This window comes from Eucalyptus grandis, chromosome 3 (genome assembly GCF_016545825.1).
Source record: "Eucalyptus grandis isolate ANBG69807.140 chromosome 3, ASM1654582v1, whole genome shotgun sequence".
NCBI classification, from domain to species: domain Eukaryota; kingdom Viridiplantae; phylum Streptophyta; class Magnoliopsida; order Myrtales; family Myrtaceae; genus Eucalyptus; species Eucalyptus grandis.
In genome coordinates this window covers 47549022-47574978 of record NC_052614.1, presented here as the reverse complement: position 1 = coordinate 47574978, position 25957 = coordinate 47549022, and the positions used below count along the sequence as shown (strand labels likewise).

General features: G+C 39.4%; 1 long non-coding RNA gene and 1 pseudogene across 1 annotated transcript; both read right to left on the bottom strand.

The window, feature by feature from the left end:
• Window positions 1–494: 494 nt before the first annotated feature.
• Window positions 495–13814, bottom strand: LOC120291890 (annotated as a pseudogene).
• A 10136-nt stretch (window positions 13815–23950) lies between these two features.
• LOC120291346 lies at window positions 23951–25458 on the bottom strand. The gene is made up of 2 exons (XR_005549349.1): window positions 25193–25458; window positions 23951–24062 (listed from the first exon to the last, which is right to left on the bottom strand). It is a non-coding gene; the product is annotated as an uncharacterized LOC120291346 (long non-coding RNA).
• Window positions 25459–25957: the final 499 nt, after the last annotated feature.

Sequence of the window (25957 nt, the reverse complement as noted above, 5' to 3'; positions counted from 1 at the left end):
TCGGATGTATCTCCCCCCACCAAATATAGATTTCTGTACAGGTTGGAAACCTTTTCCACAAGGAAATCAAGACTTATTTGCAAGACTCATTTGAAAGAGTTTCCCTCCACCAACCATGTCGATCTATGAATATCTGAAGGTCATATTGAGATAGTAAATTTTAGCATTTCACTACGCTTGGATGATTTGCAGTTTTTCAAACTTTTGGATCCTTTTCCCGTGACTTTCCCCTTAATAATTCTGGTAGTTGCCTCATCCCATAGATATGCCTTTTGATTTACACCTCGGAAACTATGTAAAATTTTCTCTGCACAAGCTTTAATTAAAGCAGCGAAATGGTAGTGTTGGATTGTAATTACAAACAATCCCAGCAACATTGATATATGCTCTGGCAGTGCATAAACAAATAACCGACAAAGTTTTTTTTGTTGGGGGGGGAGAGGGGTTGTGGAGAGCTGGTGATTAAGATGGAGCTGCTTATCTCATTGTGCTGGTGCTTTGTCTGTGTGGAATTTTTGGGAGAAAGATTTCGACATACAAGGAAAACATGATCGGCAGATCTTGACTGTCGAGGGTATGCAAGATAAAATTAAATCAGACAGTTTAATACCTAACCAACAAAACTAAATTCGCTGAAAAATTCATCTGCATTCATGCGTCTGTCATACAAAGGGTTCTTGCGAGGCAGTGGGTAGTTCTAGTTCAGGCTCAGATATAAGTGGAGACATAAAAGTCGACCATCTCCTTGGTTACTTCTTTCAAACTTGGAGGATCCCACTGCACATTATTTGATAAACCCACGATGATTTCAGTCATTGAAGTTTAGAAAATGTGTAAGGTTGGAAAAATTGGAACTCAATTTTACCTTTGGAGCGAAGTCCTTATCCACTAATCGTGCCCGAACACCCTACAGATGGCAAAGAGCACTATTATTGAGAACACAAACTATCTTTGCAACCCCATAGATAGCAAAGAGTACAATCATCCGACAATAAGGAGAGAAGAAAAAAAAACCATAGGATTCAATCATCCAACTGTTGTGGATGTCCAAGATTTGCGTACCTCACAGAAGTCTTTGGAAACTTTTCCAGAGATTCCATGAAAGGATATTTGGTATTCCCGAGTTAAACATTGATCAAGAGTTTGGAATCTGCCTTCACGAATCTAGAAGTAATAATTATAACCAAGTCAATTTCTAAGAGAAGGAATCTGTGTTGGAGAAATCTCAGTGAAAGTGTTTTGAAGTTGACAAAACGTATCCATCGAGTCTAGTCCGAAAGTCTGCAGACTCGTTAGTTAAAGTCAAGACTTCCGGACAGCCGAGACTCAAGACTCAAAGTCTATCCTCATTGACAGTCTCTAATCCGTTGAAGAAAGGTTATCCGTAACCGGATGTTTTGTTCAGATTTAACCTTATCATCCGGAGAAAATCTCGTGGCTGGAGAAGACGTATCGAATCCTTTGATTGATCAAGTTTGATTCAATGACTGAAGATTCGATGATTGTCTAAATATTATTGGAAGGTTCTACTTATGGAAACCGAGATCCTGATTGTATGGGCGAACATGATTGATGGGCTATCAACACGTTCCTTTAATAGCACGAACAATCTTCCTAATTGATTCTGTCCAACGGGTAGATTGGAGGAATTCCTTTGGTAAGTGCCAACGGGTATGATGGCATAAAGGAGTATATAAGGAAGTCGTTCTTAGTTGTTCGAGGAGTGCGCGATAGAAGAATTCCAAAGTCTGAATCTCCTATTTGTTTAGATAATTCCTTTGAGCGAATACTTGTATACAGAAGAGAGTCTATATTTGTGAGAGACCTTGAGAAGGTGTGGTAGAACATCTACACTGTGGAATCAAGGCAAAGCTGTGCTATAACTCTCTTTTGATCATAGTGAAATCCAGCCGGTGGGGCTGTCGGTGCGTAAGAGTGGACGTAGGCTTGGAATAAGCCGAACCACTATAAATCCTGTGTTCAAATTTCTCTCTCTCTACCTTGATCGTATTTCAATTTGTTAAGAATTGCTTCCGTATTTGGGAAAAATTGTTTGTGCGCCTATTCACCCCCCCTCTAGGTGTTTATACTAGCAATATCAATTGGTATCAGAGCCTGTGTACTTACTTTATTTGAAGTGTTTTACTTCATAGTAAAAGATCCATGGCTAGTATGCTAGCACTGTGGGCGATGGAAGGGCAAAGCAATACCAGACCACCCTACTTTGATGGAAAGGATTACAACATCCGGAAGAACAAGATGAAAGCTTTCCTACGATCAAAGGATCCTCTCGGAATGGGACGTTGTAGAAAAAGGAATTACTCCTACCACGCATCAGCCTCTCGAAAGAGGAAAAGAAACGAAGAAACCAGCGGAATGTCTCGGGAAGAAATAACCAAGAGACAAACACTCGATGCAAAAGCAATTTACTCCTTATATTGTGCTTTATCACCAACGAGTATAATAGAATATCTTCTTGTGGTACAGCAAAAGAAGTTTGGGACAGATTGCATATCACCTATGAAGGAACAGTCGAGTGAAGGAAACAAGAATCAACATTCTTCTCGGTCAATATGAAGCCTTGAGAATGAAACAGGAGAATCAATATCCGACATGTTTAGTCGTTTTACAGATATTGTGAATGGTCTTGAAAATCAAGGTCAACCAACTTCGATCCCATGAAGGTAAACAAGCTACTGCGTGGACTCTCCGAGGATTGGAATCACATAAAGACTTCGATAAGAGAGACGCAGAGAATTATGCCACTATCGTTGACGAGCTGATTGGAACTCTTCAGTCTATGAAGTGGAAAGGATCAATGAAGATGAAGATCCAAAAGGTAAGAAATCCATTGCATTAAAATCAAATGATGATTCCGATGATACAGATTAAGAAGATGATATGGACGATGAGGAGCTTGCTCTCATGATAAGAAAATTCAGAAAACTAAATAGAAAAGGGAGAAGGTTCAACTCAAAGAAACAAAGCTTTCAAAGACAGCAGACCAAGTCGTTGATGATGAGGAACCAAATAAAGATGTAGTCCGCTTTGAATGCAAGAAAAAGGGACACATCGGACTAACCTGTCCTCTTCGAAGAAGAAGAGAGGAAAAGTTGAAAAATTTCGAAAAGCTCTCAAAGCTGAAACACGGAGTGATACCGAGTGTGAAGAAAGTGATAATGAATATGTCAATCTATGTCCGATGGCACAATCGGACTCGGACTGGATCGACTCGGGATCGACTGACGGTGAATTTGAGGCAAGTAATTTTAAAATTCCTGTCAAAGTTTCTAAATATATTGATGATCTATGCTTTAGTCTTAAGACTTCTCTCAAAAGAATTTCCAAACTGAAAAAAAGAAAACTCAGCTCTAAAACAAAAAAAGAAAATGTTTTAGCGAAAGAGTTAAAAGTCTAGACGTGTCTGTTTCCAATCTTAAAGAAAATGAAGAAAATCTTTTAAAAGAAAATGCTTTTTTAAAAACAGATTTATCAAATATATCAAAGAAATTTTCTATAGGGTCTGAAAAACTTGAGAAAATTCTTTCAAAGCACAAAGACCTTACTTCAATAAGTCCGGTCTAGGTATGACAGAAGAAACAATTCCCTTGATTGATTTTCCTAAAGTAAAAGAAAGAATTAAGAAAAGACTTTCGAGTGAGGTTTACAAAAATCACTTCAAGAAAGTTTTTGTAAAACCTGTAGGTAGAAATGCTCTCAGATGTTCTAAGTGCAACAGTCCGGATCACTTTGAAAAAGAGTGTCCTATGGTATGGAAACCTATTAAGAAAGTATGGGCTAATACTGTTTATCTTACTAACACCAAAGGACCCAAGAAAATTTGGGTACCAAAGAAAGCTTGAGACTTTATTTTAAATGCAGGTCTCCGTCAAGAAACAGGTAAAGTGGTATCTTGACAGTGGATGCTCAAGACACATGACAAGAGACTCAAATTGCTTTATAAAGCTTGCTCAAGTAAATGGTGGAAAAGTTTCATTTGGAGGAAACAGCAAAGGAAGTATTGTGGGATTTGGAACCGTGAAAATTGGAACTCTCACAATAAGTAATGTTTCCTTAGTGGAAGGACTCAATTACAATCTTCTCAAAGCATTAGTCAATTGTGTGATACTGGTTTCAAGATCTTCTTTCAAGAAGGAACATGTTCGGAATCGTAAAGACTCTACTCGAGTCTTTCATGGGTCGAAGACATGGAAATATCTATCTTACGGATGTGAAACCAAATGAATCACAATGCCTTATCTCAATTCAAGACGAAGCAAGCTTATGGCACAAAAAGCTTGGTCATGTCAACATGAAGCAATTAGCCAAAATCTCATCAAAGCAGCTTGTTCGAGGTCTACCCAAATTGCCATACCAAAAGAATGATTCATGCACTCCATGTATTCGGGAAAGCAGGTAAGAAATTCTTTTAAGCCAATAAATCATGTCTCTACTAATCATGTACTACGGTTGCTGCATATGGATCTCTTCGGACCAACCGAACTCGTAGTATTGGGGGTAAGAAGTATTGCCTAGTAATTGTTGATGATTACTTCCGTTTTACTTGGGTATATTTCCTTTCAAGTAAGTCCGAAACCTTTTCGTATTTTGAAAAATTTGCTAAAAATGTTCAAAATGAAAAAGGTTGTGTTATCTCTAGTATAAGAAGATCATGGAGGTGAACTTGAAAATCAAGATTTTACAAAATTCCGTGATGAATGGCTTTAAGCATGTGTTCTCCTCTCCATATACTCCTCAGCAAAATGGAGTTGTGGAAAGAAAGAACAGATCTCTTCAAGAAATGGCTAGAACTCTTTTAATTGAAAGTAAAATTTCTTCTCGATTTTGGGCTGAAGTGTTTCAACAGCATGCTATATCATCAATAGAGTCTTCTTAAGATCTATTCTTGAGAAAACCCTTATGAGTTATTCAAAGAAAAGAAGCCTATTGTTTCATACTTTCATGTATTTGGTTGTAAATGTTTTATATTGAAAAATGCAAAAGATCGAGTTGGTAAGTTTGAAGAAAGATCGATGAAGGTATCTTCCTTGGATATTCTACATCAAGCAAAGCTTACGAGTCTATAACAAGAAGAGTCGATCTCAGAGGAATCAATGAATGTCAAATTTCAAGACTCAACGCAAGATGAATCAAGTTAGACTCATCAAGAAGAGTCCGAACCGCTCCTGGACCCTCCAAAGTCTACAACTCAAGAAGCATCTCGACTGAAAACCAGCATCAGTTGTTAGTGAAGATCCAAATAAAGAAAGAGATCATCAGCCAGACAAATCAACAAGTAACTGGAAGCATAAGTCCGGTCATCCCAAAGATCTTATAATCAGCGAAATGAATGAAGGAATTCGCACAGATCCAAAAGGCGAGAAGAGTCTAGTGCTGTGGCACTCGTTTCTGAAATTGAACCAAAGAGCATAGAATAAGCTTTATCCGATGAAAGCTGGATTGAAGCTATGCAAGAAGAGCTCGGACAGTTTAGCATAAATGATGTCCTGGGAATTGACATCCAAACCAAAAGGTAAAACCGTTATTGGAGCCAAATGGGTGTTGAAACAAGATGAACGAGAAAGGAAAAGTCGTACGAAATAAAGCAAGACTCGTGGCCAAGGGATATACGCAAGAAGAAGGAATAGACTGTGATGAGACTTACGCTCCAAAGTGGCAAGGTTAGAAGCTATTCGACTATTACTTGCGTTTGCTTGTTATAAGAATTTCAGGTTATTCCAAATGGACGTCAAAAGCGCCTTCCTAAATGGATTTATCCATGAGGAAGTTTATGTGGAACAACCACCAGGGTTTGAAGACCCAAAGAAGCCAGACTCAGTCTTTAGACTGAAAAAGGCTTTGTATGGTTTAAAGCAAGCACCTCGGGCTTGGTACGACAATTAAGTAAGTTCCTAATACAAAATGGTTTTGTCAAAGGTAAAGTGGATACGACTTTATTTATCAAGAAGGAAAACAAAAGTTTCTTACTTGTTCAAATATATGTGGATGATATTATTTTGGATCCTCTAATGAAAGTTTGTGCAAGAAATTTTCAAAGTCTATGCAGGATGAGTTTGAAATGAGTATGATGGGAGAGTTAACATTCTTTCTTGGTCTTCAAATAAAACAATTGAAGGAAGGAACTTTTATTTATCAAGAAAAATATGTTAATGATCTTGTCAAAAGGTTTGGACTGGAGAATTGCAAAAAGACCGACATACCGATGTCAAGTTCTTTAAAGATAGACAAAGATGAAGAAGGGAAGAAAGTTGATCAAAAGCTGTACAGAGCATTATTGGATCACTTCTTTATCTTACTGCCTCTAGACCTGATATTTTGTTGAGTGTTTGCATCTGTGCTAGGTTTCAATCAGATCCTAGAGAATCCCATCTCAGTGCTGCCAAACGCATCATTAAATACGTGGCTTCATCATCAAGCATCGGTCTTTGGTATCCTAAGAAGGGAGACTTTAATCTTCCGGGGATATTCGACGCAGATCTGGCCGGTTGCGAGTTGATAGAAAGAGCACTTCGGGGAACTTGCCGGTTGCTTGGAAAGCGTAACAGTGTCCTGGTTTTCTAGGAAACAAAGCACCGTGTCTCTTTCAACAATGAAGCGAGTATGTAGCTCTTGGAAGCTGCTGTTCGCAAATTCTATGGATAAAACAACAGCTAAGAGATTTTGAAATTGAAGACTCATGCACCGAGATTAATTGCGACAACACCAGCGCTATCAACCTCACCAAAAATCCAATTCTCCACTCAAGAGCGAAGCATATAGAAATTCGACATCACTTTATTAGAGATCATGTTCAAAATGGAGATGTTTCAATTCAATTTGTTGACTCAAAGAATCAACGGCTGATATACTCACAAAGCCTTTGGAGAAAATCAATTTGAGTCTATACGGTCCAGACTCAACATTTTGAGGTATGAGGATATCAAAGTCTAAAGACTTTCGACTCGGGATTACAAGATCGTATCTACGTCTTGGCTCAACCTTAGACTGTAAGTCTTTTCTCTCAAATCTTATCTTGAAAAGGTACGATCATCGACTGTGTTTAAATTGTTGCTATATTTAATTAACGTAAATATTGCATCGATTCATTTTCAAAAGGGAAGTTATTTTTATAGCTATTTTTGCGGATAAAGACAGATTATTTTGAAAAGGCATATTTTTATTTCCTTTGTGACAGTTCGTTTATCCTTCTTTTAACCGAACGAGCACTGCCGATTTCTCTTCACTTTCTACTCACTTTTCTCTCAAAAACCCTAGAAAGCATCGATCCTCTATTCCCGTTTGTCTTCTTTGCTCAATCTTCAAAAAGTTGTCATCTTTTCTGGGAAAGTCAAGCAAATGAATCTTCCAAACACTGAGAAAGATGTCATCTTCGCGAAAGTCCTCAAGAATCACAAGCAGGGGACCACAGAGAATGAGTGAGGGGCCTACGCACTTCGATCTTACCGAAGATGAAGTTACTCCAGATCGGCAACCGAGCCCACAACATTCTCGCAGCGTCATTCTCCACCATCTAGTCCTCAAGGCGTTGTTGATCAGCATCGGGGAAGAAATCATCGAGGATGAGACCGTAAGAGTTCAAAAGCCCGCTTTTATTTACAAGCTATATCGTGCTTTAAAAGGAATTCGTACTCCTTTGAACTATGTTGATGAATTTCTTAAAGACAAAGGATATAGGAACGAATATATCTTTTCGCGAAAAATGGAAAGTTTGGGAATCGCTCGTAAAAAGGGGTGGCCGAGGAAACCCTTGCGAATATCCCAAGTGATCCTCGTGACTGGGGGCCGAATCCTGTAGATGGGAATGACGATGACAATCTGTTCAGTCTATTTCAACCAAAAATGGGTATTGCGGCTGAAATTCAAGGAAAAATGGGAGATTTGTTCAGATCAAAGAACAAAAAGATCTGTACTCGAAATTGCTGAAGCGTGGGGTAATAAACCCTAGGAGTGTGGACTTTGATTTTCGGATTTGTGAAAGTGAACTTGAGGGAAAAGTTCAGTTATCTTCAACTTGAAAAGTTTCGCTCCGACTCAACAGAGGCTTATGCTGAATTGATCTGCATATTTCTATTCAAATCTTAGCTTTTAGATGCGAATAGATTTTCCTTCAGCGTTAAAGAACAAGACTATGTTGTGGATATGAATATGCTGGCAGATGTGTTAGAAGTTGAGAGAGGCAGATATCAACCAATCAAAGTTTCCATTGCTCGGGCCACACTTGAACCGGGTGAAGGACAGGAGAACGGATGAGAAGATCACCTACTCAAGGATGAATGCATTCAACATCTTGCTTCACAAGACGTGATTAATTGCCTTCGGCCGAAATCAACTTCCAAAACGATGTTTCAAGCTCCGAGGCAAAGTTAATGTATGCCATCCTCTCGTGGAAAGAAGTCTCTCTCCCTCATACGTTATGTTTCACATGTATAGAGCAGTGATGAAGGACAGAGGTCAACTTCCTTACCCAAGCCTTGTTACGAAGTTATTCAGACATCTGAATATTCAGCCTCCGCAAATCTTTTGTGTTCGATCATGCGATCATATGGTGGTAGGACTGAAAATGGTAACCAAAATGCGTCTGAAGGAACTGAGCAAGGAATTGGAGAAATTTAAGGAGAAGACTCCTGCCAAATCTCATCAACACTCTTCTGCTGCTAAGAGAAAAGGGAAGGAGCCCATGGTTGCTCCATCAAAGAAAAGAAGAGCTCTCCTCGTTGAGGATGAAGATGATGATGAAGACATCACCATCTCTGCAATGGCTTTGAAGAATTTAAGTCGTCCTGTTCCACAGAAAGAATCGGAACAAAAGACGAAAGAAGCAGAGGAGAAGGAAGAAAAAGAAAGAGAGGAGAAGGAAGAAGAAGAAAAAGAAGCAGAGGAGAAGGAAGAAGAAGAAAGAGAAGCAGAGCAAGAAGCAGAGAAAGAAAGACCTGAAGAAGAAAGAAGAGAAGAAGGAGAACCCGAGGAAATCTCTTCTCCACCTCGTAGGCATGGAAACGGGGGAGATCGGGAGAAAGGAGTGACGTCCTCATATCCTGATGCAAGTGAAGGAGTCAGTCGCTCACCTGCACCCGGAAGATGTTTATGCATCTCAATTTCCAGAGGAAAGTCATGAAGCTTCATCGCCAAACCTGCGAGATTATGCTGATCCACCATCGTCTGCTTTTACTCCAGATCGAGCCGAAGCAAGTACTCAGACTGATAATGGAGCAGATTTTCGCAGAATCATGGATATTCTCTTGGAGATGAAAGGTCAGATTTATGCCTTGGGATGCGAAGTTCAAAGCTTGAAGAATGAAAGTCAAGCTTCTTCCTGTTCATTGAATGATAAGATGCAAGCCCTCTCTATTCAGAATCAGGCCAATGCCAAGAGTGAGGAGGTTGTACAGCTGAAGGAAGACTTCAAAAGGCTGGAAGGCATCGTTCAGTCTATGGAAGATTTCCAGCTTGTCCGCGTTCCCAAGCAATCTTGACTTCATCTCATCCTTTTTAATGATGACAAAAAGGGGGAGAGATGCATGATTTGATAAAAAACTTTCAATCATTTTTTTAACTGTTTGTTGGATTGTGTTTAACCGTCTGTTTTTGACAGACTTTGACTTTGTTTTGTGTCTGGATGAGAACTGAACTAGACTTGGATTTGACTGCTTCTATTAACAAGTATTGATATCTTATGGATGGCTTTATTATATACTAGACTAACCTATTTTCTTTGGTTGCAGATTCTAGTGTTAATCTTTTAGCCATTCATCTCTATAAGATATGTATATGTGTTTGAGAAATGTTTTGCAGGTCAAAGTTATCCAAATCTGCAGGAAGGTTTTGTCACCATAAAAAAGGGGGAGATTGTTGGAGAAATCTCAGTGAAAGTGTTTTGAAGTTGACAAAACGTATCCATCAGTCTAGTCTGAAAGTCTGCAGACTCTGTTAGTTAAAGTCTGAAGACTTCCGGACAGCCAGACTCAAGACTCAAAGTCTATCCTCATTGATGAGTCTCTAATCCGTTGAAGAAAGGTTATCCAACTGGATGTTTTGTTCAGATTTAACCTTATCATCCGGAGAAGATCTCGTGGCTGGAGAAGACGTATCAGAATCCTTTGATTGATCAAGTTTGATTCAATGACTGAAGATTCGATAATTGTCTAAATATTATTGGAAGGTTCTACTTATAGAAACCGAGATCCTGATTGTATGGGCGAACATGATTGATGGGCTATCAACACGTTCCTTTAATAGCACGAACAATCTTCCTAATTGATTCCGTCCAACGGGTAGATTGGAGGAATTCCTTTGGTAAGTGCCAACGGGTATGATGGCATAAAGGAGTATATAAGGAAGTCGTTCTTAGTTGTTCGAGGAGTGCGCGATAGAAGAATTCCAAAGTCTGAATCTCCTATTTGTTTAGATAATTCCTTTGAGCGAATACTTGTATACAGAAGAGAGTCTATATTTGTGAGAGACCTTGAGAAGGTGTGGTAGAACATCTACACTGTGGAATCAAGGCAAAGTTGTGCTGTAACTTCTCTTTTGATCATAGTGAAATCCAGCCGGTGGGCTGTCAGTGCGGAAGAGTGGACGTAGGCTTGGAATAAGCCGAACCACTATAAATCCTGTGTTCAAATTTCTCTCTCTCTACCTTGATCGTATTTCAATTTGTTAAGAATTGCTTCCGTATTTGGGAAAAATTGTTTGTGCGCCTATTCACCCCCCCTCTAGGTGTTTATACTAGCAATATCAATCTGTGTCCAACAAAGAAAACCAAAAGAATGGTAACTCATGGATCTTAAAGTGACTTTTAAGCTCAATGGAGAAGCTTCCCTTAGTTTCTTGAGGGTCATTGCACACCATTCATCATAAGAGTCAGCTGCTTCAATTTCTTAAGCAACACCAATTTAATAAGATGGCAATAATAGAACATCTAGCATATTAACTATGCTAAGTCATTGCATTTCTCAGTTGATTAGTCCCAATTCTACCATCATGTCATCTGGCAAAATAAAACATCAGTCATACCATCTCAAAAACCAGTACAATGTCAAGCATTGTGGACTTTCCAACGACAAATATAAGAGTCATTTTCAGGGTCTCTCGTCCAACTTACCAGTGCATGAATAATTTCCTCGATTGTGTCATGGCTAAAGCACTTATCGATCACTTCAATCCTGAGTCAATGAACAAGACAAAAATACTCCATTTAAAAAATTATTTGATACACACTTCAATAGCTGCAACAAATAAAACTGAAGAGATTAGAAAACAAAAGACTTCCTAGTAGTAAGCATAACAAAAAGTGCAGGTTCATTCTTTAATAAAGGTGGGAAGAAGTATACTTGCACAGAGAAGGAAGAAACTTTTTTCTATAAAAGTAGCGGTCACTATGCTATCATGAATATTTACTTGTCCCTTGCACAATTCTAATATACACAACAACTAACAATAGGTCATAACTTATAACTTATCATGTAGATTTTAAGTGTTCAGAATGAGTGATTCATAGTTCTACTCGGGTTTGGATAAAACAGAATCAACCACATAAAGTGCGAAAATAGCTAGTACAAAATTTCTAAGCATATAAAACCTCTCTTTGTCTTATAGCCAACTGCACAAAAAAGTAAGAAAGCTATAGTTATGTGTGGTAAAATGCAACCTACTCACAATGTACATCATTTATTAGCTACATCACAAACTTCTCTAGTCTATTCCCCCAGACAAGTGAATAACGTAAAGTTATACTGTATAAATCCAAAAGCACATAGTCATTCACACAAAAGAGTATAAAAGTAAAAGATCATGCCACAAAGATCCAGAAGCTATAGACTGAAGTTGAACATTACTTATGAATGATACTCCTCATTTCAGGATAAACAAGATCACCATATTGTGAAAGGGATGTCTATATAACAGACAAATCATCAGTAGTCGGTCTACCAAGACGCTTTTCAATCAAAGCCAATGTCTGTTAAGGTACAGTCATAAATCAGAGGAGATTATCAAGGTATGAAGTGTAAAAACACTGAAGTAGCAGTCAAAGGTGCATTGAAAACAAACTACATTTAGTGAATAGTGAGTAGCCAAGCGGCAGGCAACCATTTCAACACCAAAAACGCTAGGAAAAAGTTTTTAAGATACATTTGGCAAACATTTATAGCTGATCCGACCTAGTGGCATAAGGCTTGGTTTGTTGTTGTTGTCATAATAACCATTTGGAAAGAACTCCGACAAAGATGAAAATCCAAAATCCATCATAATCTCTAAGCTGCAGCACCAAAAACAATCTTAACAAACAACAGAATCACTTGTCTATCAGCATAACCTCAGGAGTTCCAGACCTGAGCCTGGAGTTAATCTGATGGTTGAAAGACCCAAAAAGGATATTCCCTGACTAAAAGTGAAACAACAGAAAATCCCATGGAGCAGAGACAAGCTTTATGAAATGAAAATGAACTTTTCTATCCCCCAAAAAAACAAAGAAAATGAACAACACAACAAAATGTCAGGGGGAAAATAAAGAACAGCATAATGATTCACAAAATCTTAAATTATGCAGGCAAAAGAGGCACAAGAAAAAGTGCAATATGGATGTTTCAGTCATACTTGCGTTGCTCTTCACGTTCAAGGAAATGCGACCAAAGGGGAACTTTTATGGTGAGCTGCCATTGTTGATCCGAGACATTCTTTGTGTAAGCTGAAGCATTGAGAGAGGAAAGTTTCCACAGGTTGTCGTTGTAGGTTTCAACCTTCTTTGCTATTTTGGGACAATTAACTAGGTATATTCCAAGTTCCTTCACCTGTAAAGATTTGAACATTATATTTCTTCTATATGGCTCAAATACACAAACAAATCTATACAGATTGAAGAGATGAAAAATAGGCGATATGTCTTAAAATAGTGTAAATGTGGCAGAATCTTCTACAATCTTACTTGCCAACAAGAATGGGACGCTTATAGATGAGAACCCACACCTCTTCTTTTTTCTACAAAAACTATATGATCTCTTCATGGTCCAATAATAAAGTATACTTTGCAAACAAAGGCTTCCCTTTAGTGCGATGCATTGGATGGTCTTCAACATTTCTGCATGCCAGAAGGGAACTAATGGATAAAATAAAACATTCGAACATGCAGTAAAGATTAAATTATTGAAGAACTTCCAGTTTACAGACACCAACAGAACATTTTGATGCCTAAATAATATCCGACCCTTCTGGCCTATTCTAAATTTGATGAATGACCTCCTTATTTCATTACACAGTTTAGCCAAGATCTCCCTTTTGTTTGCAGAGATGATGTACGTAGATAGCCAGGTAAATGGGAAAGGTGGAAGGAAGCTCCTGCATCCGGATGAAATCCTATTTTGAAGCTCTTGATGGGAAAAATTCCTGTAATTGAAAGCATTAGCTCAAGAATTTTCTTTGCGGAATTGCTGCAGAAAAATGAAACCAGGTGCGGTATATGTTTGTTTTTTCAATTTAGTCCTCCCATTAAAACGCTAAGCAAAAATGGTGAAGTGGATGTCACGAGGCTATAACATGCCACCTTGGCATCTACGCAGCCACGTAGGGTCCACGTGGCTATTACACAGTTGAAAAAATATATAAAGATTTCGTGTTGTGCGAACACAACATCAATGCTTTCTAAAACTCTCCCCTCTATCTTTCTCTTGCGTGTGGCATTCAGAGGACATGGCGGCAAGTGCCTAGTCACCATGACCATGGCTATGGCTGGGCAACACCGCCTCCACGAGCGGGCCACCCTTTCCCCGCCAAGTCATCCCTACCCTGACCTTCCCCATCCTCTGTTTCTCCCTCTCTAGGCTTTGCTTTATTTTTTATTTTTAATTCCACCTCATAAATTTGCTGAAGAATAATAATGATATGGCATTGATGAGGATGGGCATATTGGCATTCCAGTCTAACTGTTTGATGGAAGGACTAACTTGAACAAACAAATATATAGTTCGAGGACTTGATTGTGCAAAAAAAAAAGAAAAATTGAGGGACGACAATGCAAGTTGAAAAGGTTCAAGGACCTCCCATAACATTATCCCGTTTGTAAAATCTGTGTTGATACCAATCCCATGACAATTTAGCTCACAAGTTTGGCCAGAAACCTCACTTTAAAAAAAAGCTAAAAAAAGAAATAAGTTGGCAAATGAAGTTGAATAAACACCACCCCAACGCATATATGCCAAAGCAATTAACATCTGTATCAGCAATTAGGAAAAATCACATACTATTTTATCAATTGCCAATCGAAACATTCCAGGGGGGAGAAATCCCAGCTTCGCTTGCCATTGTGATACTGTCCAAGATAACGAGCTATCCAAGAGTGAAGTAAATGAAAAGTGACTGATTCATTTTGGTTGGCTACCACTAACATGGCGGTCTAGTCAATGCCGGTTGTCTAATGTGGCATGGCTAGCGTTGATTTGGATAAATTTTTATATTTTGTTTATAATTTTTTTGAATTTTTTATTGACTTTTTCCCAGGTTCAGTGCCTGGCCAGAATCCCTTATCGCCCTTTTCTACGGCCAAATGCGTCAAAACAACTTCCGTCATCCCCTCCAGCTCAGCATTCAGGGTTGTAGCTTTGCCCAATTGATGGGTTCTATGGGCCGCGTTATGGGCCGAAATGAACAGTGGGTTGGTAAGAGTGATGGCTTTAGATATGGGCTTCGACTGGGATTTATGGGCTAACCTTCAGGGGCTGAGGTCTGATGAAATAGACTAATGCAAATGGTAAACGGACGAATGGGGCGTTCTTTATAATTATTTAATTATTTATTTTGGTACATTTTGAATTTGCCGACTAAAATTCAGGCATCAATCAGCTAGTAGTCAAGGAACGAAACTTTGGGGCATGAATTAGATGCATGCTACATATTTGATTATTACATCAGCAAAGATTTAACAAACATTAGATCATTTGATTGATTTTCGAATTTTATATTGCATGATTCATGAGATTACTTCGCCTGTTTAATAAGGTTGTGATTGAAAAGAAATTTGATTTCAATATTATTATCTGATATTTGAACAATAACGTCTACCCAAATAATTGAAAGTCATTGATTACCCCGAATTTTACTTTCATAAGGAAACTTTTCTACTTTTAGAGAATTTTCTGTTCGTTCTCCAACTTTACTATAATGTGGATCGCATTCTCGATCGAATACATTCTGTGTCTTTTTATTTTATTTTATTGAGATGTGATTTTCTTTATTAAATTTTTTTATTTAATCTCTGGAGTTACTCTTTTTTCTTTTTTTATCCTTATCCCCGAATTTTCCTCTTGTTTAATTAATGTGGATCACATTCTTGATCGAATACATTTTTTTTTATTTTACTATTTTTATCGAGATGTGAGTTCCATTATAAAAATTTAAAAAATTATTTAATTATTGGGATTTACTCCATTTTTCTTGTTCCTTTGTTTATCCTTATCCCCATTGTGTCTATCCCTCGCTAGTCATACCCATGTGATTTACTCAAATATTCTAATCGCTTGTAGATAGGGGTGAGTGTCAGTCCAAAGTCAACCTTGGACCAATCCTAGACCGGCCCAACCTGGTCAGTTTTGGTCCTATTCCTAAGGGGACCGGGACGATCTTTGGTTCTAAAACCCCTAGACCATAAACTGTGCACGTTGGTCCTTGGTTTTATCAGCTTAGGGTTGATCTAATCCAGACCAACTTTGTACATAATATACATTATATATTACATATTATATATATTAAATATTATATGCTTTTGTCTACTTCAAATTCTAGTGCCTCTTCCTTTGTTATCTTTGCAATTTAGTTTGTTATGTAAATTAGAAAGTAGAAAGAAATCGAACCCTAACTTGACAAAAAATAAAAATAAAACCCTCTTCACTCACCTTGCCCTTGCTTGCCTCGCTCACCTTATTCACCACTCACCTCGTGGCTTGCCTCTCTTTCATTTGCCTCCCTCGCCTCTCGTCACTAGCTGTCACCCACCTTTGTTCTTCATCTCCTATGTTTGTTTTTATGGGTTGTTGCTTTTAAGAAGTGTAAATTCATGTTACTGTTTTATCTTTATATTTATATTTGATATGTATTGTATTCATTGTTTAGTTACTCAATATTGCATTATTGATGGATATGTAATTTAAAATAGTTTGTTTGTCATTATAGGAAATGGAAAAAATGAAACAAAAAAAATATTTGTTTTGGCCCTAGAATCGGATTGGACACATAGGGTCAGTCCAATCCTCGGTCTTAGGCTCAACAGCGTTGGTCCTTCATCCCAAAAATTGATGACCAACACTGTGCATGTTGATCCTTTTATTAAGTACTGGACATGCCCAACCCAGACCATGTTCATTCTTACTTGTAGATTGGGTCCAAGAAAAGCCGAGGTTGGGACACCTGTAGTGCCATAACTTGGCACGGAGGGACACGTAAGTGCCATAACTTTAAAATTGTACACTTGAGTGCCAATGTTGGAGTAAAATGGGACACTTAAATGCCACTCCGGCGAAAATCCGGCCAAATGGCTGACGTGGCCATTTTCCGGCGAGTTTGGTTCAAAACGGCGACATTTTGCAAGCTGACGTGGCGGAGAAAATGTAAAAACGACACCGTTTCGTGTCTATGTGTAAATAATAATATAAAAATTAATTAAATTAGATTTAAAATTAATTTTATTTAAAATATTCAAAAAATTAAAAAATTAAGAATATTTTAAATATTTTAAAAAATTAAGAAAATTTAAAAAAATTAAAAATAATAAAATAATAAAAAAAGGGAGGGGAGGTCGAAGGGGTGGCTGAGGGCTGAGCCCTCGCCACCTCCCCACCGTCGCCGGGGAAGGGCCGGCGATGAGAGGGGGAGGGTCGGCCGGGTCGCCGGCCCCGGCCGACGGGACGGGGAGGGCCGCGACCCTCGCCCGATCCGGGCGAGGGCTCGCGGGCCCTCGCCGTCGGCCGACCCTCCCCACTCCATCGCCGGCCCTTCCCGGTGGCGGCGGGAGGCGGCGAGGGCTCGCGAGCCTCGCCGGATCTGGGTGAGGGTCGCGGCCGCGCCCAGATCCGGGGGTGAGGGTCGCAGCCCTCGCCGTCGGTCGGCCGGGGCCGGCGACCCTAGCCGACCCTCCCCCTCCGTCGCCGGTCCTTCTCGGCGACGGCGAGGAGGCGGCGGGAGGGCTCACCCTCGGCCACCCCTTCGACCTCCCCACCCTTTTTTTTTTTTTTAATTTTCTTAATTTTTTAAAATTTTTAAAATTTTCTTAATTTTTTAAATTTTTTGAATATTTTAAATAAAATTAATTTTAAAATCTAATTTAATTAATTTTATATTATTATTTACACGTAGACACGAAACGGCGTCGTTTTTGCATTTTCTCCGCCACGTTAGCGTGCAAAACGACGCCGTTTTGGACCAAACTCGTCGGAAAGTCGCCACGTCAGCCATTTGGCCGGATTTTCGCCGGAGTGGCACTTAAGTGTCCCATTTAACTTTAAAACTGGCACTCAAGTGTACCATTTTAAAGTTATGGTACTTAAGTGTCCCTCCGTGCCAAGTTATGACACTTGTGCTGTACTTCTGCCAAGAAAAGCCATTTAAAAGATCCAACGTTTGTTAAACCAATGTGTCTTCAAGTAGTAAGAAAACTTGTCTACTTTAGTGAAAATTTGAATTTTCTTTTTATTTCCCAACTTAAAAAAGGTCATTGATTACAAAAATGTTATTTGATCACAGGAAAAAAAAAGAATGTTATTTGATTCACTAAAAATTTGAATTGTTAGTGAAAAAATAAATGAATAATCATGGGAGTCTGGTCATTGATTTTTTTTAATTCTTCTTGACTAGATCAATGCGTTATTAAGAACCGTCTCTTCCCCTTTTTCTTTACCTTCTCCCTATCGACGATGCAATTTTTAAATTTGAGGAGTCACAAAGAATAACATAGGAGTTGGGTCAATTGAATCATTATGTGTAACAATATTTACGATTGAAAAATCTATTCAGACTTTAACAATGCAACTTCGGATGCGGATCCAATTCTCATCCCTTCATGATATTATAAATGGGATGGGACGGCGACCCTGCACATCCATCCTGCAAAAAGAGACTAAGGCATTATGGCAATCCATAATTTAGCCGGAATTGGTGGAGAATATGCTTACCCACTAAGGGCATCTGTATCGCTCGTTGACTTTCTCTTTTATTTATTACTTATTAATAGAAAAAGGAAATCAAGTAAAGTCGTGCTGGATCTCTAATCTCAATGAAGGCGCCAGGAGCATTGCATGTGAACATGTGAGCATGTGTCACGGTCCGTGAATCCTTCCATACTCGTGACACTTGTAACTGATGCTTGGAGTTATCGAGTGAAGAATGAGGAAGTAGAGGGGACGGACACAACTGGTTTATGGGAGTGGCGTTAGGACGATTGGTGCTAGAAGTTTTAGGATATAAGGATCATGTTACTTAGGAGCTCTGAAAGTGGGGTTGGCCTATCGTGCACAAACTGGTCGGGAGCTGATGCAGGTCTCTTGATGAGGCCATGGCAGGCCGAAATTAGTTGTTGAGCTTAAAGAGATCTGCAATCTCACTTGATGGATTAGACGCCTGAGCGAAGCTGGCGTGGTACGATCTCGTACAAAGAAGCTATTCACCGTATTGTTCACTGGAACAATTATAGAAGGAAGGCTAATCTGGCAAGTTATGCTCGCTAGGCGCCGCATGGGTTGATATGTGGCCAAGGAAACTACTGGCCCTTGACATGAGCATGTAAGTATTGCATAGGAAGTTCCACGCACTTTCTGTTGCGGAAATTGTGCCTCCAATAATTTACTTCCTTCAACAACGAGCTTCAAATTTTTAATTTTCAGTTGCTTCACCTTTCTGCCGGGAAATTTTTAATTAACTCTCGAACTGCGATTTCTGTTATTCTTCTTTTCCTTTATGACATTAAGAATTCGTACTTTGCACTTCATATGCGTGCACTGTTATATTCCCTTGCACTTTGCTTAACATTGGAACAGAATTTGTATCAGTATGCTTTTTAATCTCAGTAGCAAGTTTCCATTTGCCTCTATCCTTTAGAGTCCTTGGCCATGACTATCGAAAAATTACTTTGAGTCATTGTGCTCGTCTGAGGAGGTGGAGTGAGGAAGTAGAAGCATGGTGCAATTGATCCTATCGTGTAAGCGAAGCTTTCTAAAGGAGTGTAGATAATGAAGCATGGCATCTTTAAAGAGCTCGAGGAGCTCATCGTGATCATGGTGTCCATCTTAATCTTCCACTATTTTCACGAGTTTGATAGAAATATACAAGTAAAATAATAGCTGTAGCTGAGACTAATACATAAATCATGAGCATTCGTTGGTCTCCATGTTATACTTATGGGCAAGAGGATTATGAGATGTGTAATTGCCATTTGCCACCACAGAAAAGAAGCAAAATTAAACGAGGACATGATAATTAAGGAACAAATCGTAATATTTTGCTTTAAAATGATTTAACAATATTTTATGATTTTCATAGGATGGTTCTAATGTAACAAAAACAACCAGTATACAGTTGTGCGTGTTAAAAAGTACAAACATAAAGATTTCTTGAAACTTTGGTCAAGGGTATTATCAATAAAGGTTGGACATTCTCTGCTTTGAGATATTAATAAGATATGTGTGTTCTAGCCACATTTAATATTTGAAATCTACTCGGACTCGGACGGTGCACATTCGAATTTGTGTCCCTACTGGAGGAAACTGACCGAGTTTGGCTCTATGACCACAAGGAATTAATCCACGTTGTCCAAGGTAAAAAAAAAAAAAATCGAAACCTAAAACGACAACTTCAGTAAATTTGTGTTTATTACTGTTCGTCCTAGAGGAACTAATTCTGCATTAAACCCAAACATCAACTACAGTTGGGAATCTTGCTAGCGATTGCGACATGGCTCCCACATTGTGTACACACTATTTCCTAAGATATGTTTTTTCAATCTTTCGGCTGTTCAATTCATTGTGAATTTACACTAACCAAATATGAAAAATGCAAAAAGTACATTTTAAATGGCACGTATTTTCTTCTCTTTTCATCATTCATTTTCTTGATAATTGAATCAATTAAACTATTACATACGATATCACGTACATACTTAACATAATAAACTTTAATCAAATTATACTCGATTTAAAATAGCAATCCATTAAAAGTCATTGCATATCATCCGATTTGTTTTCGTAATTTCTTATTGTGATGATAAATCTTTCACAAAATCACTCTTAAGGGCTTCGTATGAGCTTACATTGGAAGATTAACCAGCACGCTTCGGTGGCAAGTTAAGAAATCCACAAAAAGGCTGGGGGTAAAGTAGTAATTCTACCGATATGCAGAGTCCGACAACGAAGCTACAGCTGCAATAGAAAAATATTTGTGAAGACTAAGGGCCCGTTTGTTTATGTTTCTTTTTTCTGTTTTTAAACACTTTTTCTGTTTTTTTGTTCCGGGAACAAAAAGGAAAGAAACGCGTTTGGGTGCGTTTACATTCCTTTTTTGTTCTTTTGTTCCCAAGAACAAAAAAAAGAAACGAAAACAAGAAACACAAATTTTGTGTTTCTTGTTTCAAACACTTTTGAGAAACACTTTTTTTTTCTTTTTCTCTTATTTTCTTGTTCTTTTTCTTTTGGCCGGTCGCCGGCCTCGGCCATGGCCGGCGACCGACCGACGAGGGCCGGCGGCCTCGCCCGGCCACGGCGAGGCTCGCCGGCCCCGGCGAGGCCGAGGCTCGCCGTCCCGGCGAGGCCGAGGCTCTCCGTAGCCGGGCGAGGGTCGGCCTCGCCATGGCCGGGCGAGCTCGAGCTCGCTCGGCGGCCGGCGAGCCTCGGCCCTCGCGGCCAGTGAGGTCGGCGTCGCGGATCGGGCGAGTCGGCGTCGCTCGGGCGATGGCCGGCGAGGCGCGCCGCCGCCGCTGGGCGAGCTCGGCCTCGCCGGATCAAGGCGAGGCCGACCCTCACCGGCCGGTCGCCGGCCAAGGCCTTGGCGGCGACGGGCCAAAAGAAGAAAAAAGAAAAAATGAAAAAAAAAAAGAAAAAAAGGAAAAATAAGAAAAAAATAGAAAAAATAAAAAAATAATCTAAATTTACCTAACATGTTTCTGTTTATTTTTATTCCCAGAACAAGTTTACCCAACGCGTTTTTTTTTTCAAAAATTGTTCCCGGAAGTAAAACATTTTTTTCTATTTTGTTCCTCGGAACAATTTTTAAACAAACGCAAACAAACGCACCCTAATTAGTTCCTAATTGACGTTGTACGCGAAGGATTTAATTTAATCAATAAAAATCGTTTCTTGAAGACTTTTACAAAATCCCCAAAAAAAGTGTTCCATCAATGAGTACGTGGGGGCTCAATCCACTAGGCCATAGCCATGACAAAAACTATTACTTCTTGGGATAATAATATAAATAGTCCCTAAACTTGGACTTAATGTGTAATTTGGTTCATAAACTTTTAATTTATTAAATATGGTCCCCCAACTTTAACCCAATATGCAATTTGGTCAATAAAATTTTAATTTATTCAATATAGTTCTTGAACTTTTGGTATGTATTCAATCTAATTTGGAAATTATATGAAAATGTTCAATGTAGTCCTAATCTTGAACAATTATGAAATGACTACATTTAACAAACTAAATATTCAGAGACCACATTACACATTAAGTTAAAATTCAAAGATCACATTAAATAAATAAAAAGTTCATAGACCAAATTGCATATTGGGCCAAAAGTTCAGGGACTATTTGTGTCAAAATTTCCCCTCTTTATAGTAAAAACCTAATGTTAATAGTTGATGAAAGAAAGTTTATATGTAAATTAGGCGCATGATGCATGTATGATCATTTACACTATCATTCTTAGTTAATATTAAATTATTCACGCCACCATGGATAACGACGCTTCCACGACCTTGGAGGAGGCTCGGCGACCCCAAATCTCGCCCTGGTCCGCTCCCATCCAGACTCCAGAGGTTCCTTTCACCTCCTTCGTTGTTCCTCTTTAGCCGGACGAATTGAGAGAATAAGATGAACGATCTCTGGTTCTTACACCCTAACATGAGAAACAAGAAACGTACGAGAAACGTTCTTTCTGTTCCTCAGTGAAAGGACCGAGCGAATGTACATTGCACCCCATCTCGTCCACATCATTATCCCGCTGAACCGTAAGGCCTCGAGCGCCGTTGCTTTCAAGCATCAACACAGACGGCTCTAAATTCAAGCCCCGCCCCAACCGAAAAGCTACCATCCACGCAAGCCGCAAATCAAGAGCGATGTTTCGTTGAAACGTACCCCAGGCCATCTAATTCAACCGTGAATTTTACAACTATTAGCATCTCGAGGAGTCGGTCTTCTCCATCTAGGTCGTTTTCAGCGACCGGAGGTTTTTACCCAAAATGTTTGATGGTGTAAGTCGTGAGGAAGGAATGATCTGGGAAAATGTTGGGAATGGGGTTCGGATTTTTCTTTCTGGACTACTTTGCCGGTAATTGACTGGTTAAAGTAGAGGAAAGATGAAGGAGTTTACCCAGAGGTGAACAGTATAGGAACAGGGAACAAGATACAATAACCATAAAGAGAGAGAGAGAGAGAGAGAGAGAGAGGGGGGGGAAACAAAAATGATCTGGAAAATTCAAAAATTAAGTAAAAACAATAACTTTACATAAATTTGTCAACAATAACTTTACTTAAATTTGTCAATTATATCATCGTATCAGCATTTTTAAGTCAAAATTGATTGGAATGACTATATTAACATTTCATAAAAATGCTTAAGATTACATTAGCAAAAAGTTTATGACCGAATACGTTCATTACCGAATTGACCATTTTTCCTCACTTATATCTAAAGGATCCAATTCAACCGAATAACTTAGGAGAACCACCTGCCAGTTTATTTCATCATCTTTATATGCTATTGCCACTGAGAAGTCTTTTTTCGTCTCGTCAAATAGAGTTTGTCGTTACTCTTGTTTTCTTATTTTATCATGATCCGTTTTTATGTGACCACACCTAAGTTCTTGGAAGCATGCTCTCTGACTTCTTCAGATGTCAAACAAGAAGGCATTTGATCAAAAGCTATGCATCATCGAAAATTGTACCTTAGTAGGTAACTCCTACATGTTCATATGAATCAATTTGTGCAATCTTCTCATGCAATGAGATGTAGAATATGTGCTAGTGCATCTTCTTCTCTCTTTTTTTCCACTTCAAAGGTTCGTTCTTAGGGAAATCATTAATGACTGATGTTGAATTGTGAACTTTTCTTCATACGTTGTGGAAATTAAGGGTGTCAATGGGTCGGGTCGGGTCGGGTCGTGTTGTTACCCGACCCGACCCGAAACACAATGGTCACACGTTGTGACCCGACCCGAACCGACCTGAAACACATTAGATGATCTAATGTGTTTCGGGTCGGTTCGGTTCGGGTCGGGTCGGGTTGCTGGGTTTTCCAACTTTTTTTTTTTTTTTTTTTCAGGGTTGGTTAATTCCTTTTAAAAGTAAGCCATCACTGTACCATATCTGATTCCTACATGTAAAATGTAAGAGTACACAGAGAACAATCTATGATTCTTCGTATTCACTAGATCATTGGAATGAATGGGAAAAGAATGGTAGCAAAAGGAATGCATCTATCTAGATTTCTTGTCAGATATGATGGAGACTCAGTACACCCAGATGAGGATGCCAATAAACGGCATAGGTACTCACAAAAAGAGCGAAGCAATTTATGTTGCTCAGACCAATCTAACCATAGAGTGTGGACAATCCACCATAATATTTTGAGACACATAAATGTGAAAACTGAAATGATTTTCTTTCACCAAAATGCTTATTTCTCCTCATAATCACCGGAGCTTTGCTTGCTAGATTGCATCTCAATTAGCTGCTGCTGTTCCTCAATCTCTTCGGCTGCTACTTGTTTCTCAGGCTTAGGTTTGCTTGTAGACAGAATCAGAGTAAACATCGCTGAGGAAGTTCCCGCTGGCGTAGCTTATGCTGTCACCTGAACTGAAATTTATGAAGGGTTTGGTTTTAGATTGTGTAAGCTGAAGAGAAAGAAGAAAACAGAAGTGGATACTGCAGGAATGTGAAGATAAAAGCAAAGTCAAGGGCTAGCACACCATTAATGCGAAGCTCTGCCTGGGGAACCAGGAGATAGAAGTGAAATTTTTGCCAGAAGGATTGCTCTTTCTGTTGTTTTTTTTGCTGATGATTTGTAGATATAAAAAGAGTGCGAGACGGGTCTTATTTTTACCTACTGATTTAAAGACTGAATGACTGATGTTAGAATTTCATATGGAAAAGATTCTTAGCAGAAGATGACATATATGTTTAAAGTTGAAGGGCACTCTTTTGATCATCAACAATGAGTGCAGAATTTAGGAGGCAAGATATACTTTTCCCTTCATGAAAAACTAATTGCCATCGCGAAATGGAGCAGAGGAGCAAGAAAAGCCAAGTAACATATCTATTTACTAATCCCATGATCAATATCAGCCATTTAGAAACATAATTCGCTGTCGACTTGCACCTGACAAAAAGAGAATCAATAAATCTAAAGACAAGCAACATCCGGTAATGTATAAATCTGAGGCAAACATGTATGACACATCATGAGGGACTCGTACACCCAACAAGAGACAACCAAACGATCATCGAAATACTAACACACCGGGCTACTACGGTTCAGGAATTTAATTGAGCAGCCGGTAGGCATCAAAGTGGTGAGCCCATATCCGACAACGATGCAGCGATTTGCAACCAAACATATCACAACATCATTAAAAAAAAAGGCTCAACTCACTCACCCACCCACCAAATTTCTAATGGGAAACACTAACCCAGGTTTATCCTTCGAAACACGCACAAAAATTCTAATGAACGGGAATTGTGTACAGCAGCGTAAGCTGAAATCCACAATTTCCTTCGTTTCTTTCTCTTCTGAACTTCAGCAAACACATAAAAAGCACAAATCCACACATTCCATCTCAATGACCAACAGCGGCACAAACGAAACCCCCAAAAACCCCTACATCCCCGACCCCCAGATGCGCGCGCCCGGAGCTCGCAACGAGCACAAACCCGAATCTCACTCGCAACGAGCATGAACCCGAATCTCACTGGCAACTACAGCTCACCTCGACAACGACGATGGCTAATCGGAGACCGACGATCGGGCGCAGGGCTCGGGAGGATTTCCAGGTCAGCCCCAAGAGCGAATCCAGATAGGCGGGAGAGAGATTGAGCTCCTTCCAGTTCCTCCCAAGTCCCAACAGCTGTGCCTACGCCCAGACAAACGGAGGGCGGAGGCGCGTTGATCGGAGGGCAGCAGCAGTCGTCGGAGAAGAAGCCGAAGGGGAGGGGTTTTCACTTTTCTGCGACATGTTTGACTTTGTGTTTGGATGGCTTGTTTGGATGTTAACGTGTTTCGGGTCGAACAATGTTCCAACCCTGACCCGACCCGAAACACATTTCGTTGCTTGTTTTATATTTGTTACTCGAACACTATCAACACCCGAAACATGTATTATACTTGTTTTGTGTTCGGGTCGTGTTTGGTTCGGGTCGGGTCGGGTCGGGTCGGGTCGGGTCGGGCTTTTTTGACACCCCTAGTGGAAATAATGTCAAAATGGAGTTGCTGTTATAGAGAACAGTTGCTAAAAGATATTGCAAGAGAACATAACTTGAGCTCCCGTGTGAACCATGATGCTTCAGCATTGTCAACATACATTGAGAAAGTTTGACTAAAAAACTTAGTTAGGCAATGCACATTTTAGTTGCTATTGCGAAGATGTAGATTTAACGTGCTATGTTTAGTGTATATATTTCCCAGAGCACGTACAAAAAGGTCGTTGCAATTTTTCATATTAGTTGCCAAGAGCCTTACATTTAACATGAGATCC